We start from the raw sequence: 15,323 nt of genomic DNA on the forward strand, positions 1-15,323 counted from the left end.
CTAACTCCCCCCTCAGTGTCTCTGTCCTCTCCCTCTCTCTCTAACTCCCCTCTCAGCCCTCACTAACTTTCTAACTCCCCCCTCAGCGTCTCTGCCCTCACCCTCTCTCTAACTCCCCCTCAGCGTCTATGTCCTCTCCCTCTCTCTAACTTCCCCCTCTGCGTCTCTGCCCTCACCCTCTCTCTAACTCCCCCCTCAGCGTCTCTGCCCTCACTCTCTCTCTAACTCCCCCCTCAGCGTCTCTGTCCTCTCCCTCTCACTAACTCCCTTGCCCATAGCAACATCACATGTGAAGTAGAATACACATCTTAGTAAATCCCCCCCCCCCCCCTTCCCCCCATGGTGTCATGGCGGTTTTTTCCCTTCATTTAATTATGGACTTGGTACAATATTAGATATTTAATTTAAAGTAATGTATGTTAACATGAATTTCACATATAGGAATACAGATGCAAACCCTTTCATGCTGTTTATAGGACATTTTGGTAGGTTATAAAAAGTAATACAACAAAACGCATTATATCCAGTGTCAAACTTGGACATGAAGGGCCCATCAGGCGAATGTAATGGTTGGCATCTATTGTAGCTCAATACCATTACAAATGTACTACAGGCGATGTGATTAGTGCCAGAACGGTATGGCCAGTAACTACAGGATTAGCTCAGAGGAATTGGCTTGGTCACTAGAACCCCAGGCAATCCTTTCGATCACTAGCAATCATTTCCCTGCTTAAATTTGCATGAGAATGCATCACTACCAGTTCCTTAAAACACATAAATGAACATGCTCCATTCCTACAATATCAAATAGGCACTATTCAGTTACGCAACAAAATTATTAAACTCAAAAGTGATCAAGGTGCAGGGCAATACTGTGTCTGAAGTCTGAGGGCACATAGAAAACATTGGTGGTAGCTGTAGAAGGACAGAAAGCCGACACAAGAAGGGGGAAGGGCTAATGCACTGCTGTTAACAAGGGAAGGGCAGAGAGCCTGGATCAGACAGAGCTTGAGAGTCCAAACCACGCAGGGATAGAGCAGAGAGACTGAACCAGACAGGGGAAGGGCAGAGAGGCCGGACCAGACAGGGGAAGGGCAGAGAGGCCGGACCAGACAGGGGAAGGGCAGAGAGGCCAGACCAGACAGGGGAAGGGCAGAGAGGCCGGACCAAACAGGGGAAGGGAAGAGAGGCCGGACCAGACATGCGCATGTGCAGGTCTGCCTGGGGAGCTGGGCACAACAGCTCTCCTTATCGCCTGGGGGGGATTAATACATTTGCCCATTATTTAAAAAATGTTATGGCCTCCATCATACATCTGCCCCACTGTGTACATTAAAAGTGTAGTTAGGAGCTTGAGGTTACTGTACAATGATGGCTGGCGTTTCCGATTAGCTATAAGTATATTCAGCTTTGTAAAACCCTACAGTGTGTTTTATGTTGTGGTCCCAGTATTCCCACTTCAGTTATCATCATATTACTGTGTGTTTAGCTGTTAAACAATAATTGGTACTTATGTATTATCTGGGCTCCCATGTTAAATGCACCCCATTTTTTCATACCCCTACTATCCAACTACGCACTGAGTTGATATTATATAGTGTGGCGAGCGCAGCGAGCCACCGTGCCCGAAGTGTGGCGAGCGCAGCGAGCCCCACGAGGGGACGTGGTCTCATAAGAAAAACGGGAGCCCAGATATTACATAAGTACCCAATAATTTCATAATGTCTCTTACTTTGCTCCACAAGGACCAAGCAGCGTCTCACCACCAGACAAGGAGGAACCTCTCTTCATGGACAGGTACAAGATCAGCCGTGAGTTAGGAGAGGGCGGCTATGGAGTGGTCCTGCTGGCGCGTGAGATCTCCACCAAGACGGATGTCGCCATAAAGGTCGTGAACAACGAGGGACTATCAGAGAGAGAAAAAGAGAAGACAAGGATTGAGACCAGGGCCCTACAATCAACATCTGGGAGCCCCTTCTTAGTACATGGCCTCCTGACCTTCCAGACCGAGAACATCCTGGCATTCGTCATGGACTACGCCAACGGAGGAGACTTATTCGACCTGCTGCAATCAAGAGGGCGTCTTGAGTCTACAGCTGCAACGTAAGATCTATGCATAATCTGGTGTATAACTGTGTGATTGTGTGCAAGACAAAATCCTATAGGAGCTTACAGTCTAGGAAATGAGCAAACACACATACTTACATTCACTGTACAATATATGTTATTCCTTGTTGGACTCCCATCACTTTGGGGTATAGGTATGAAGCAGTGATAAGGAAGTGAGCCAGAAGAGAAGTGGCCCATGGCAACCAATCAGCACTGAAGTAAAGGTGCGTACACACGGTAAGATATAGTGCACAATCTAGCTAGCTAGTTGTGAATAGCATGCTAGATAGTGCACTATATCTTCCCGTGTGTACGCACTATCTGACGTACGATGCACGCTCCCACCGGTCGTCTGGCAGGGAGCTGCTCGGGTGAACATGCAACTCAATTCTGGCTAGAAAGCATAAGATGTATAGTGTAGTATAGCTGTGACGTCATATCGTATGTGATATCTTATGCACATTGTATGTTATTATAAGCACAAATCTTATGCTTCTGACCACTGGGACTTTCCTGGGAAATAGTATATAATATCATACGGAACATAAATCGTACCGTGTGTACGCACCTCAACGCCTGTAATTTGCATAGTATGAAATTATACAGAGTAGCGGATTGGTTGTGATAGACCAATTTTCCTCTGGCTCATTGCTCCTCCCTTATCACTGCTCATACAACTACCCCTTTGCCTTTTCCTACTATGACTTTATCCTACCTGTATTTTCTTCTGCCTTTTCTATAGCTCTTAAGGTGGCCATGCACTTCTTCTTGCAGCAGAGTATGGCCATCCAGTCCCTTCGGCCGGAACCTTCCCAGGGGGTAGGATCGCATGTGATGTATCGCATACGATCCTTTGACATGTGATGTATCACATGCGACCCCGCTCCCCACAGTGGGTCCGAGTTGGAGGTCGGACATGCAGCAGGTACGACCTTTGATCTGATGCACAGTGGACCGCGTATCGGATCAGATGTCAAACACACCCGATTTGGCCACTTTTACACAATTTCTCAGCCCGATCCGTCAGAATCAGGTGAAAAGTAGCCAAATTCGGACTAGTGTATGGGCACCTTTACACTATTCCCCATCCTACACTGCATCTCTCTATCCTGCCCATTCACTATGGCTGATTTGGGATGTTACAATATTGATACATTTCTTCTTTAACAGAGTCTTCGCTGCCGAGATCGTGTCCGGTCTCCAGCACTTCCACAGGATGGGCTTCATCCATCGGTAACTAACTTTCTTTCCTTGTTTAAATAAACATAAAATACAAGGGCTGCATTAGTACTTGTTCTTATTGTGGGAAATAAATCATAGTAGTTACACCCTTATAAACATAACATTACTCTGCGATGCATTCAGTGCTAATATGTGTACTGGGAAATAAGAGGTATGGTAAGATATTTTACTGCCTGCACAGAAGACCCATGTGCAGAAGAACTGGCACTGATGCCATAATATTTGCTATATTCTGCACAGACACAAACTCCATATTTCTGGGGAAGACATATGGCGTTCCAGTCATCCATGCTCGGTGAGCATAAGGGGCAGCCTGGTGCCCCCTTAGCTTTAGGACCTTGTTCATAGCACACACTGCACCCTGGTCTGGCCATGTGGAACAGGCATTTATCAATTGGGAGATGCACTTTTCTACATTTCCAGATGTATCCTCATATAGCCAGCCTCAATCCGCCATGCTGAGTAAGTGCCAGTGAGACCCCAGGTCCCGTGCAACTCTGCCAGCATCCAGCATCTGCCAGCAAATGCCTCTTAGTCACAACATAACACAACTAAGATGCGCCAGGAGACTTTGCCCTAATACTGTATGTGTCTGAGGACACATCTGCAGCCTTAGTCACTTACTGTATTATGTATTTCATATACTGTCCATGCAAACAAGTACTTAATGAAGAAATTGTTCCTATTACAGAGACATCAAACCAGAGAACATCCTGCTTCATGACGGCCATATTAAAATCGCCGACTTCGGGCTGGCGTTGGAGAACACACCCAAAACCTCTGGCTACGCTGGAACACGTGGCTACATTGCCCCAGAGGTGAGGCTATAATAAATTAGAGGTCGGCTGTACAGTATAAAGGTGCATGCTACAAACAGTAGCGGCTTCATGTTCTAAATGGCATCTAATCATGATCTGCCTTCACTGACAGCCAATCACAGGTGTTTTCCTACACTGGTGGTTTATGAGTGGCTGGCTGGGTAATGCAGAGCCAGGGCAATCCCTCTTCTCATTTTGCAGGGGTTGTTCATAGTGAACTTTTGTATCTATGGGGATTTTCCAGGTTTGGTTTATACCTTTGACTCCTTCATTGGCACTCCCGAGAATTTTACGGGTTATGCTCCAGTTCACGCTGAGATCAGTGCTACGCTCGGCTTCAGCAGCTGCCCAGCCTTGCCTCCTTCCCCCGGCTTTGTGCGGTGTGACCTTGTAATGTCATGTCACACACAGCCAGGTTCAGGGCCGGGCAGCGGCTGATGGAATGCCCAGCGGCACTGCTCGGCTCTGGGTAATGCAGTGGGGGGGGGGGGGGGGGGGTGTTGGGAAGCGCTGAAGGGGTTAACTTACACTACGATGAATAAAAGTGGAATATTTTGTATTGAGTAAATAATAACTGGGTCTCATAGTATTGTTGTAATAAACCAATTATCTTGTGACGTAATTAAGGCTAATGGAACACACTGCATAAAAGAACAATATAAATCATTGCCTCTGCCTGTATGTATGAAATATATCATGTGTCCCAACCAGGGTGCCAGATGTGTCTGTCAGTGTAACATCTGATGGCAGGCGTATTGTGCCCAGATCTGCTCTCCTGTTTATAAAGTGTTATTTAGTGAACTGTTACCTTTTATTGACAGATCATCAAGCGAGAGCCATATGATGCGGGAGTGGATTGGTACTCCTTCGGTGTGGTGCTATTCGAGATGACAACAGGAAAATCCCCCCGAGGAGTGCCACATCTCGGCTTTGGCGGGCTGTCATCTGTGCCCGAATACAAGAAACATCATTGAAGAGGTGAGTGTCAGACCCTACTTAGCATTCATCACCAAGTAACAAAGAGGCCATAAACAATGTGTCAGCGTCTGTTATTTATACAGAACCCCCATTCTCTAGTATCAGCCATGTAGTTGTTCTACGAGCGGTCATGTAGCTGTACATGGGGAAGCTATATGTAGTTACATACGTCAGATTACATTACTGGCTCCACCTCCCTGACACACACAAATAAGTGTTGGCTAAAAGAAACTCCAAGCCAGACCAATGCCTGCTGCAGGAGTCACTGTACCACTGGCATACACCACTGGTCACGTTATACAGCACCGGCATTTTCCATGTTTCTATTCAAATGTAAGCAAATCAAGTCCAGTGAATGACCCCCAATGGTACCATGATAAGCAGTAACCAGCTAGAGGTTAGGGGAAAGAATACTAAACTACATAGACACACATCCTCTGATTAGGGGAAAATAATGATTATTTTCTTTGAGGCTAAAAATCATTTGAGAAATATGTCTCCCAAATATGTGCTGTAAGGAATCAGACTGCAGCTGAACAGAAACTTAGTTGCCCTCACGTTCCTCTTTCCAGCTCCTGTGTGGTGACCCTGAGATGCGTCTGGGTGAGAACGGCAACATCAGAGAACATCCATTCTTCACGGGAATTGATTGGGAGAAGTTAGAACACCTGCAGGACCCATTCACTCCCAGCTTCTCCCTGCAGCCGCCACAGTGAAGGTAACATCACTTCCCCAGGCGCAGGAGGTATAACATCATCTCACACAGGAGCAGCCGATACCTCCATCAGTAGCCACAGAACAACTTCCAGCTTCCAGAAGAACACCTGGCTTCTCCGTCAGCCCGAATTACACAAGGTGGCAGAACATCGCCCCTCAACTAACAACTACGGTATGTTCTCCAACGCCCATCAAGTACTGGAGACCGAGAGACCGGAACATCAACTCTCATCCTGATTGGGTAAGTACGATCCAACCCATATTATGCGCAATGTTTGGTTTCTGCACATGTGATCACATCGCAGAACAACAAACACCTCTGCTGATTGCAGAGGTGCTTGCGGTGTAGAGCAGCCAGCGATCACAAATGGAGGCAGGGGGTGGAATGCACCTCCTCCTGCATTTGCATTGCTTGAGGATCCCACATGATAAGCTGCTGTGAGCAGCTTGTCATGTGCAATCCAAACTGAATCAGGCATTTTCTAAAAATGTATATAAAATATAACATCAATGGCGAGGGTTTGGCTGACTTATCTGGGGAGGACGGAGGCCAGAACTGATGTTATATCTTATATACATTTAAGCTGCAAGGCAAAGTTTCTTTGGTCTCGCAAGCCGACCTACAACTGCAAGCCTGAGAGAGATGAGACTTACTCAGGCTGCAGTCGCAGCATCACAGCCACCGATGGTCCTGATGTTTTTCTAAACTACAATCGCAGTTTGATATGATCACAAATGGAGGCAGGGGGTGGAATGCACCTCCTCCTGCGTTTGCACTGCTTAAGGATTGCACATGATAAACTATTGCAAGCAGCTTATCATATGCAATCCAAACTGAGAGCCTGATTCAGACCTGTTTTCTATGCTGGAAATAAATTGTGTCTACGGCACTTAAGTGGGGAGGCGTCCTGTATAAAAACAAAAAACCACCCTGAGGGCGGCGAAAGTGTCACAAAGATTGGTCTGGAGACCCCAACTAGTTGGCAAGCCGTGCCCTCACCATTTGGAGCAGAGTGCCCACCATTAAATTTTGCGGTCTACATTCACAGCATAAACCAGCAGCCACGGCCAACAAGGTGGAGTCGTCTCTGTAAGATCGCAGCACACAGTGCTCACACAGCTGGAGACCCGACCTCTGTGCCAGTGGGAAGTGCAGCTACTGCAGTCCGGGACCACGGACCAGCTGTCCCCGCTGGGAGCAGAGAGGTACTGGAGCCACCTGTTTTATGGGATCCAGGCAGTGTTCCCCACAGCAATCCATCAGCTGTGCGAGCCCAACCCCCCACAAAGGAGGTACAAGTTGGAACGTGGGCCAGGTCGGGAATGGGGTTACACCACTCACTGAGACCAACGTTATTCTCCAGCAGCATCTAAAGGTTTATTATTGTTGAACCCAGTTGCATTAACTATCATGTGAAAACTGAATTAGGCATCTTCTGCAAAATGTATATAAAATATAATATCAATAGCGAATGATTGGCTGGCTGGCTAGTCTGTGGAGGTTGGAGGCCAGAACTGATGTTATATTTTATATACATTAACATATACGGTAAACCACTTATTTACCGACACCTACTGGTCCGGCACCCCTGTAATCCGGACACATCAGGTGCCAGGGAAGTTAGGATATGGGTGCGAGCTAGGCTGAGTTACGGGTAGTGTCAAACTGCAGCAGCACCCCAGAATGATGCGATCGCATTTTGGTTGTCGGCCTGGGCAGAGTGCGTCTGAGTCCCCTTGCGCTCACCCGCTCTTTAACTCCCCCCTCAGCCTCTCTGCCCTCACCCTCTCTCTAACTCCCCCCCAGCATCTCTGCCCTCACCCACTCTCTAACTCTCTCTAACTCTCCCCTCAGCATCTCTACCCTCCCTCTCAGCGTCTCTGTTCTCACCCTCTCTCTAACTCCCCCTCAGCGTCTCTGCCCTCACCCTCTCTCTAACTCCCCTCTCAGCCCTCACTAACTCTCTAACTCCCCCCTCAGCGTCCCTGCCCTCACCCTCTCTCTAACTCCCCCTCAGCGTCTTTGCCCTCACCCTCTCTCTAACTCCCCCCTCAGCGTCTTAGTCCTCTCCCTCTCTCTAACTCCCCCCTCTACGTCTCTGCACTCACCCTCTCTCTAACTTTCCCCCTCAGGGTCTCTGCCCTCACACTCTATCTAACTCCCTCATCAGCGTCTCTGCCCTCACCCTCTCTCTAACTCCCCCCTCAGCGTCTCTGCCCTCACCCTCTCTCTAACTCCCCCCTCAGCGTCTCTCTGTCCTCTCCCTCTCTCTAATTCCCCCCTCAGCGTCGCTGCCCTCACAGTCTATGTAACTCCCTCCTCAGCGTCTCTGCCCTCACCCTCTCACTAACTCCCCCCTCAGCATCTCTGTCCTCTCCCTCTCTCTAACTCCCCCTCAGCGTCTCTGCCCTCACCCTCTCTCTAACTCCCTCCTCAGCATCTCTGCCCTCACCCTCTCTCTCTAACTCCCCTCTCAGCCCTCACTAACTCTCTAACTCCCCCCTCAGCGTCTCTGCCCTCACCCTCTCTTTAACTCCCACTCAGCGTCTTTGTCCTCACCCTCTCTCTAACTCCCCCCTCAGCGTCTCTGTCCTCTCCCTCTCTCTAACTCCCCCTCTGCGTCTCTGCCCTCACCCTCTCTCTAACTCCCCCCCTCAGGGTCTCTGCCCTCACACTCTATCTAACTCCCTCATCAGCGTCTCTGCCCTTACCCTCTCTCTAACTCCCCCCTCAGCGTCTCTGCCCTCACCCTCTCTCTAACTACCCCCTCAGCGTCTCTCTGTCCTCTCCCTCTCTCTAACTCACCCCTCAGCGTTGCTGCCCTCACAGTCTATGTAACTCCCTCCTCAGCGTCTCTGCCCTCACCCTCTCACTAACTCCCCCCTCAGCGTCTCTGTCCTCTCCCTCTCTCTAACTCCCCCCTCTGCGTCTCTGCCCTCACCCTCTCTCTAACTCCCCCCTCAGCGTCTCTGCCCTCACCCTCTCTCTAACTCCCCCCTCAGCGTCTCTCTGTCCTCTCCCTCTCTCTAACTCCCCCCTCAGCGTTGCTGCCCTCACATTCTATGTAACTCCCCCCTCAGCGTCTCTGCCCTCACAGTCTATGTAACCTCCCTCCTCAGCGTCTCTCTCCTCACCCTCTCTCTAACTCCCCCCTCAGTGTCTCTGTCCTCTCCCTCTCTCTCTAACTCCCCTCTCAGCCCTCACTAACTTTCTAACTCCCCCCTCAGCGTCTCTGCCCTCACCCTCTCTCTAACTCCCCTCAGCGTCTATGTCCTCTCCCTCTCTCTAACTTCCCCCTCTGCGTCTCTGCCCTCACCCTCTCTCTAACTCCCCCCTCAGCGTCTCTGCCCTCACTCTCTCTCTAACTCCCCCCTCAGCGTCTCTGTCCTCTCCCTCTCACTAACTCCCCCTCAGCATCTCTGCCCTCACCCTCTCTCTAACTCCACCCTCTGCGTCTCTACCCTCACTCTCTCTCTAACTACCCCCTTAGCGTCTCTGCCCTCACCCTCTCTCTAACTAATTCCACAACGTCTCTGCCCTCACCCTTTCTCTAACTCCCCCCTCAGCGTCTCTGCCCTCACAGTCTATGTAACTCCCCCCTCAGCGTCTCCGTCCTCTCCCTCTCTCTAACTCGCCCCTCAGCGTCTCTGGTTAAACAGGAGGAATGAAGCCTGATAATCTCTTATATATTTAACCAGATGTGTCAATCATGTTGTGTGTATAACGCTGGGCGGAGTTAGTTACCAACTCCCAGCGTTATACACAAACCACCCCCCCCCCCCAGCCTAATAGCCTATCAGCGCAGAGAGTTAGTTATGCCCTCCCAGCGTTATACATATACCACACCCGGGCTAATAGCCTATCAGTGCACCCCCACTCTCTCCTGCCTGACCGTCGCTCACACCACCCCCCATCATCCATGCCCACACTGCTGCTCTCTCTAACTCCCCCCTCAGCGTCTCTCCCCTCACCCACTCTCTAACTCCCCCCTCAGCGTCTTTGCCCTCCACCCTCTCTCTAACTCCCCCTCAGCGTGTTTGCCCTCACCCTCTCTCTCTCTAACTCCCCTCTCAGCCTCGCTGCCCTCACTAACTCTCTAACTCCCCCCTCAGCGTCTCTGTCCTCTCCATCTCTCTAACTCCCCCCTCTGTGTCTCTCTGCCCTCACCCTCTCTCTAACTCCCCCCTCAGCATCTCTGCCCTCACTCTCTCTCTCTAACTCCCCTCTCAGCCTCTCTGCCCTCACAAACTCTCTAACTCCCCCCTCAGCGTCTCTGCCCTCACCCGCTCTCTAACTCCCCCCTCAGCCTCTCTGCCCTCACCCTCTCTCTCTAACTCCCCCCCAGCATCTGTGCCCTCACCCACTCTCTAACTCTCTCTAACTCCCCCCTCAGCATCTCTACCCTCCCTCTCAGAGTCTCTGTTCTCACCCTCTCTCTAACTCCCCCCTCAGCGTCTCTGCCCTCACTCTCTCTCTAACTCCCCCCTCAGCGTCTCTGTCCTCTCCCTCTCACTAACTCCCCCTCAGCATCTCTGCCCTCACCCTCTCTCTAACTCCACCCTCTGCGTCTCTACCCTCAGTCTCCCTCTAACTACCCCCTTAGCGTCTCTGCCCTCACCCTCTCTCTAACTAATTCCAAAACGTCTCTGCCCTCACCCTTTCTCTAACTCCCCTCTCAGCGTCTCTGCCCTCACAGTCTATGTAACTCCCCCCTCAGTGTCTCCGTCCTCTCCCTCTCTCTAACTCGCCCCTCAGCGTCTCTGGTTAAACAGGAGGAATGAAGCCTGATAATCTCTTATATATTTAGCCAGATGTGTCAATCATGTGTGTGTATAACGCTGGGCGGAGTTAGTTACCAACTCCCAGCGTTATACACACACCCCCCCCCCCCCCAGCCTAATAGCCTATCAGCGCAGAGAGTTAGTTATGCCCTCCCAGCGTTATACATATACCACCCCCGGGCCAATAGCCTATCAGTGCACCCCCACTCTCTCCTGCCTTACCGTCGCTCACACCACCCCCCATCATCCATGCCCACACTGCTGCTCTCTCTAACTCCCCCCTCAGCATCTATGTCCTCACCCTCTCTGCCCTCACCCACTCTATAACTCCCCCCTCAGCGTCTCTCCCCTTACCCTCTCTCTAACTCCCCCCTCAGCGTCTTTGCCCTCACCCTCTCTCTAACTCCCCCTCAGCGTCTTTGCCCTCACCCTCTCTTACTCCCCTCTCAGCCTCGCTGCCCTCACTAACTCTCTAACTCCCCCTCGGCGTCTCTGTCCTCTCCATCTCTCTAACTTCCCCCTCTGTGTCTCTGCCCTCACCCTCTCTCTAACTCCCCCCTCAGCATCTCTGCCCTCACCCTCTCTCTCTAACTCCCCTATCAGCCTCTCTGCCCTCACAAACTCTCTAACTCCCCCCTCAGCGTCTCTGCCCTCACCCGCTCTCTAACTCGCCCCCCCAGCATCTCTGCCCTCACCCACTCTCTAACTCTCTCTAACTCCCCCCTCAGCATCTCTACCCTCCCTCTCAGCGTCTCTGTTCTCACCCTCTCTCTAACTCCCCCTCAGCGTCTCTGCCCTCACCCTCTCTCTAACTCCCCTCTCAGCCCTCACTAACTCTCTAACTCCCCCCTCAGCGTCTCTGCCCTCACCCTCTCTCTAACTCCCCCTCAGCGTCTTTGCCCTCACCCTCTCTCTAACTCCCCCCTCAGCGTCTTAGTCCTCTCTCTCTCTAACTCCCCCCTCTGCGTCTCTGCCCTCACCCTCTCTCTAACTCCCCCCCTCAGGGTCTCTGCCCTCACACTCTATCTAACTCCCTCATCAGCGTCTCTGCCATCACCCTCTCTCTAACTCCCCCCTCAGCGTCTCTGCCCTCACCCTCTCTCTCTAACTCCCCTCTCAGCCCTCACTAACTCTCTAACTCCCCTCTCAGCGTCTCTACCCTCACCCTCTCTCTAACTCCCCCTTAGCGTCTCTGTCCTCTCCCTCTCTCTAACTTCCCCCTCTGCGTCTCTGCCCTCACCCTCTCTCTAACTCCCCCCTTAGCGTCTCTGTCCTCTCCCTCTCTCTAACTCCCCCCTCTGCGTCTCTGCCCTCACCCTCTCTCTAACTCCCCCCCTCAGGGTCTCTGCCCTCACACTCTATCTAACTCCCTAATGCCCAGTCACCCCTCTGTCCCCATGTACAGCACACCCTAATGCCCAGTCACCCCTCTGTCCCCATGTACAGCACACCCTAATGCCCAGTCACCCCTCTGTCCCCATGTACAGCACACCCTAATGCCCAGTCACCCCTCTGTCCCCATGTATAGCACACCCTAATGCCCAGTCACCCCTCTGTCCCCATGTATAGCACACCCTAATGCCCAGTCACCCCTCTGTCCCCATGTATAGCACACCCTAATGCCCAGTAACCCCTCTGTCCCCATGTATAGCACACCCTAATGCCCAGTCTCCCCTCTGTCCCCATGTATAGCACACCCTAATGCCCAGTCACCCCTCTGTCCCCATGTATAGCACACCCTAATGCCCAGTCACCCCTCTTTCCCCACGTATAGCACACCCTAATGCCCAGTCACCCCTCTGTCTCCACGTATAGCACACCCTAATGCCCAGTCACCCCTCTGTCCCCACGTATAGCACACCCTAATGCCGTTACCCCTCTGTCCCCACATATAGCACACCCTAATGCCCAGTCACCCCTCTGTCCCTATGTATATCACACCCCAATGCCCAGTCACCCCTCTGTCCCCATGTATAGCACACCCTAATGCCCAGTCACCCCTCTGTCCCCATGTATAGCACACCCTAATTCCCAGTCACCCCTCTGTCCCCATGTACAGCACACCCTAATGCCCAGTCACCCCTCTGTCCCCATGTACAGCACACCCTAATGCCCAGTAACCCCTCTGTCCCCATGTACAGCACACCCTAATGCCCAGTCACCCCTCTGTCCCCATGGACAGCACACCCTAATGCCCAGTCACCCCTCTGTCCCCATGTATAGCACACCCTAATGCCCAGTCACCCCTCTGTCCCCATGTATAGCACACACTAATGCCCAGTCACCCCACTGTCCCCATGTATAGCACACCCTAATGCCCAGTCACCCCTCTGTTCCCATATATAGCACACCCTAATGCCCAGTCACCCCTCTGTTCCCATGTATAGCACACCCTAATGCCCAGTCACCGCTCTGTCCCCATGTATAGCACATCCTAATGCCCAGTCACCCCTCTGTCCCCATGTACAGCACACCCTAATGTCCAGTCACCCCTCTGTTTCCATGTACAGCACACTCTAATTCCCAGTCACCCCTCTGTCCCCATGTATAGCACACCCTAATGCCCAGTCACCCCTCTGACCCCATGTATAGCACACCCTAATGCCCAGTCACCGCTCTGTCCCTATGTACAGCACACCTTAATGCCCAGTCACCCCTCTGTCACCTTGTACAGGACACCCTAATGCCCAGTCACCCCTCTGTCCCCATGTATAGCACACCCTAATGCCCAGTCACCCCTCTGTCCCCATGTACAGCACACCCTAATTCCAACTCACTCCTCTGTCCCAATGTACAGCACACCCTAATGTCCATTCACCCCTCTGTCCCCATGTATAGCACACCCTAATGCCCAGTCACCCCTCTGTCCCCATGTATAGCACACCTTAATGCCCAGTCACCCTTCTGTCCCCATGTATAGCACACCCTAATGCCCAGACACCCCTCTGTCCCCACGAATAGCACACCCTAATGCCCAGTCACCCCTCTGTCACCTTGTTCAGCACACACCTGAATGCCCAGTCACACCTCTGTCCCCATGTATAGCACACCCTAATGCCCAGTCACCCCTCTGTCACCTTGTACAACACACACCTGAATGCCCAGTCGCCCCTCTGTCCCCATGTATATCACACCCTAATGCCCAGTCACCCCTGAGTCCCCATGTATAGCACACCCTAATGCCCAGTCACCCCTCTGTCCCCATGTATAGCACACCCTAATGCCCAGTCACCCCTCTGTCCCCATGTATAGCACAACTTAATGCCCAATCACCTCTCTGTCCCCATGTACAGCACACCCTAATGCCCAGTCATCCCTCTGTCCCATGTATAGCACACCCTAATGCCCAGTCACCCCTCTGTCCCCATGTATAGCACACCCTAATGCCCAGTCCCCACTCTGTCCCATGTATAGCACACCCTAATGCCCAGTCACCCCTCTGTGCCCATGTGTAGCACACCCTATGCCCAGTCACCCATCTGTCCCATGTATAGCACACCCTAATGCCCAGTCACCCCTCTGTCCCCATGTATAGCACACCCTAATGCCCAGTCTCCCCTCTGTCCCCATGTATAGCACACCCTAATGCCCAGTCACCCCTCTGTCCCCATGTATAGCACACCCTAATGCCCAGTCACCCCTCTGTCCCCATGTATAGCACACCCTAATGCCCAGTCTCCCCTCTGTCCCCATGTATAGCACACCCTAATGCCCAGTCACCCCTCTGTCCCCATGTATAGCACACCCTAATGCCCAGTCACCCCTCTGTCCCCACGTATAGCACACCCTAATGCCCAGTCACCCCTCTGTCCCCATGTATAGCACACCCTAATGCCCAGTCACCCCTCTGTCCCCACGTATAGCACACCCTAATGCAGTTACCCCTCTGTCCCCACATATAGCACACCCTAATGCCTAGTCACCCCTCTGTCCCTATGTATAGCACACCCTAATGCCCAGTCACCCCTCTGTCCCCATGTATAGCACACCCTAATGCCCAGTCACCCCTCTGTCCCCATGTATAGCACACCCTAATGCCCAGTCACCCCTCTGTCCCTATGTATAGCACACCCTAATGCCCAGTCACCCCTCTGTCCCCATGTATAGCACACCCTAATGCCCAGTCACCCCTCTGTCCCCATGTATAGCACACCCTAATGCCCAGTCTCCCCTCTGTCCCCATGTATAGCACACCCTAATGCCCAGTCACCCCTCTGTCCCCATGTATAGCACACCCTAATGCCCAGTCACCCCTCTGTCCCCACGTATAGCACACCCTAATGCCTAGTCACCCCTCTGTCCCCACGTATAGCACACCCTAATGCCCAGTCACCCCTCTGTCCCCACGTATAGCACACCCTAATGCCGTTACCCCTCTGTCCCCACATATAGCACACCCTAATGCCCAGTCACCCCTCTGTCCCTATGTATAGCACACCCTAATGCCCAGTCACCCCTCTGTCCCCATGAATAGCACACCCTAATGCCCAGTCACCCCTCTGTCCCCATGTATAGCACACCCTAATGCCCAGTCACCCCTCTGTCACCTTGTACAGCACACACCTGAATGCCCAGTCACCCCTCTGTCCCCATGTATAGCACACCCTAATGCCCAGTCACCCCTCTGTCCCCACGTATAGCACACCCTAATGCAGTTACCCCTCTGTCCCCACATAT

At 52.0% G+C, this 15,323-nt stretch overlaps 1 long non-coding RNA gene across 1 annotated transcript in view; it reads right to left on the minus strand.

The window, feature by feature from the left end:
* The window catches only part of LOC146045875 (uncharacterized), a 127,712-nt gene that overhangs the window by 86,417 nt on the left and 25,972 nt on the right, over window positions 1-15,323 (minus strand). The window contains exons 3-5 of the long non-coding RNA XR_014465648.1: window positions 4,978-5,114; window positions 1,999-3,359; window positions 1,733-1,906 (exon numbers count right to left, since the gene is read on the minus strand). This is a non-coding gene — a long non-coding RNA (uncharacterized LOC146045875). The remainder of the gene's footprint in view (window positions 1-1,732; window positions 1,907-1,998; window positions 3,360-4,977; window positions 5,115-15,323) is intronic.

This window comes from Crinia signifera, chromosome 11, assembly GCF_055691185.1.
Source record: "Crinia signifera chromosome 11, ASM5569118v1, whole genome shotgun sequence".
In the NCBI taxonomy this organism is placed as follows: domain Eukaryota; kingdom Metazoa; phylum Chordata; class Amphibia; order Anura; family Myobatrachidae; genus Crinia; species Crinia signifera.